The 2,500-nt window shown below is 48.6% G+C and overlaps 1 protein-coding gene across 1 annotated transcript in view; it reads left to right on the top strand.

The window, feature by feature from the left end:
- LOC125039623 (high affinity cAMP-specific and IBMX-insensitive 3',5'-cyclic phosphodiesterase 8A-like) overlaps nucleotides 1-2,500 on the top strand; it is a 28,321-nt gene that overhangs the window by 8,792 nt on the left and 17,029 nt on the right. The window lies entirely within an intron of this gene.

Genomic DNA, 2,500 nt, shown 5'->3' with positions numbered 1-2,500 from the left:
TTTTGACCTTTCCCCCCCCACCTTCCCTCCATCAACCTCTCCTCCTCCGCTTTCCCTCCCTCGACCCCTCTACCTGTACCCTCCCCCCCCACTCCGCCTTCCCTCCTTCACCCTTTTCCACCTCCTTCAACCCCTCCCCCCCCCTTCGCTTTCCCTCCTTCACCCCTTCACCTCCACCTCCGTTACCCCCCCCCCCTCCGCCTTCTCTCCACCTCCACCCCCCACCCCCACCCCGGCCCTCTACAGTCCAAAAAAGGAAAATAAAAAAACTGCATCAAACTGCCCCAAACCCGTAAAAGAGAGAAAAAAAGGACTTCCCCTCCGGCTACAGTATCGACCCCCCTCCCTCCCCTTCCCCTCCCCACCACCTCCGTCACCCACCCCCCCCTCCACCTTCCCTCCTTCACCCTCTTCCCTCTCTCCCCCCTCCTCCTCCTCCCCCCTTTCCTCCTCCATCCCCTCTTCCCTCTCCCCCCTCCTCCTCCCTCCTTCCTCCCCTCTTCCCTCTCCCCCCTCCTCCTCCTACCCCCTTTCCTCCTCCACCTCCCCCTTTCCCTCTTCCCCCCTCCTCCTTCCTCCTTCCTCCCCCCCTTCCCTCCTTCCCCCCTCCTCCTTCCTCCTCCCACCTCCCCCCCTTCCCTCTCCCCCCCCTCCTTCCTCCTTCCTCCCCCCCTTCCCTCCTTCCCCCCTCCTCCTTCCTCCTTCCACCTTCCCCCTTCCCTCTTCCCCCCTCCTCCTTCCTCCTCCCTCCTTCCTCCCCTCTTCCCCCCCTCCTCCTTCCTCCTCCTCCCCCCTCTCCCCCTTCCCTCTTCCCCCTCCTCCTTTCCCCTTTCCTCCTCCACCTCCCCCCTTCCCTCTTCCCCCCCTCCTCCTTCCTCCTTCCACTTCCCCCCATTCCCTCTCCCCCCTCTTCCCCCCCTCCCCAATCAGCCCTGCACGTGACGTCAGAGCTGCATATTTTGTCCCCAGAGATGATTAATATACACCTGCGTTCGTACCTGTAGCGCGTAATGAGAGCCAGTGATCCTTTGCGGCGAAGGCTCGGTCGAGGAGGACGATTTCGTGCCCGCCCCCCCCCCCCAAAAAAAAAAAAAAACGAGTCGAGTGTTTTTTTAGTTGTTTTTTTCGTTTTTGATCTGTTTTTTTCGTTTTTGATCTGTTTTTGTTGTTTTTATCGTTTTTGATCTGTTTTTTTTTCGTTTTTTTGTGTGTTTTTTTTATTTGGGGTGGGGTGGGGTGGAGGGGAAAGGGGGGTTTAGGAGGGAAGGATAAGTAAACAAAAAGGGAAAAGGAAGATACATCAGGGAAGGTAGAGAGTGGATGGATGAAGAGAGGAAGAGAGAAATGTAAAGGGAAGATGGAAAGATAAGAAAAAAAGAAGAAAAAAAGGGAAAATAGAAGGAAATAACGATAGAAAGAAGCGCAAAGGTAAGATAGAAAATAGATGAATAAAGAAAGAGAGAAACGCAAAAGGAAGATGGAAAAAAAGAAAAAGAAAAAAACGTAAGGAAAGAAATAAAGGAATAAAGAAGGGAAGATAGAAGAAAATAAAAAAAGAGAGACAAAGGGAAGATAGAAAAAAAGGGGGGGAAAAAACACACGTAAAGGAAGATAGAAAAGAAATAAACGAAAAAAAGAAACAGAAAAACGCAAGGGAAGATAGAAAAGAAAGTAAGAAAGACGGAAAGATACAAAGACGATGAATTCAAACAGAAAGAGAGAAAAGCGATAAAGAAGACATGGAAAAAAAAGAAAAATATGAATCGTAAATTTAAAAAAAAAAATGATAATAATAATCACGCTATAGTGATATATGAAGGGAAAATGAAAGAAAGATCCAGAAAAAAAAAAATAGAAAATAGAAATGAAGTAGGGAGGCAAAGAACGAGAAGTATGAGACACGAGAAGAAGAAAAAGAGGAAGAAGAAGAAGAAGAAGAAGAAGAAGAAGAAGAAGAAGAAGAAGAAGAAGAAGAAGAAGAAGAAGAAGAAGAAGAAGAAGAAGAAGAAGAAGAAGAAGAAGAAGAAGAAGAAGATGATGATGATGATGAAGAAGACTAAAGAAGAAATCAGAGACACGATAAAAACAAGGAATAAGGAACCAAGAAATAAGAGACAAAAGAAGGAGAAAGAAAAAAATAGAGAAAGAAAAAGGAAAAGAAAACGAAAAAAAACTAAATATGAACTAAGGACGCGAAGACCAAGCGATTTCACGAGTTGCCAGTTAGGAAATAAAGAGATTAAAACGAAGACGAAAAGAAAAGAAAAAAAGTTCGGTCAAGGTCGCACGCATTCGCCGGTCGCCGCTGCCGCCGCCGTTCGGTCGGTTAGTCGGTCGGTCGGTTGGTCTGTCGGTCGTTCGGTTGGTCAGCTGGTCGGTCTGCCGGTTGGTCTGTCGGGCGTTCGGTCGGTCAGTTGGTCTGTCGGTTGGTTGGTCGGTCGGTCGGTCGTTCGGTCGGTCGGTCGGTTAGTCGGTCGGTCGGTTGGTTGGTCAGCGTCAG

The sequence above is a fragment of the Penaeus chinensis genome, chromosome 27 (genome assembly GCF_019202785.1).
Source record: "Penaeus chinensis breed Huanghai No. 1 chromosome 27, ASM1920278v2, whole genome shotgun sequence".
In the NCBI taxonomy this organism is placed as follows: Eukaryota; Metazoa; Arthropoda; class Malacostraca; order Decapoda; family Penaeidae; genus Penaeus; species Penaeus chinensis.
This window is presented reverse-complemented; position numbering and strand designations above follow the sequence as displayed.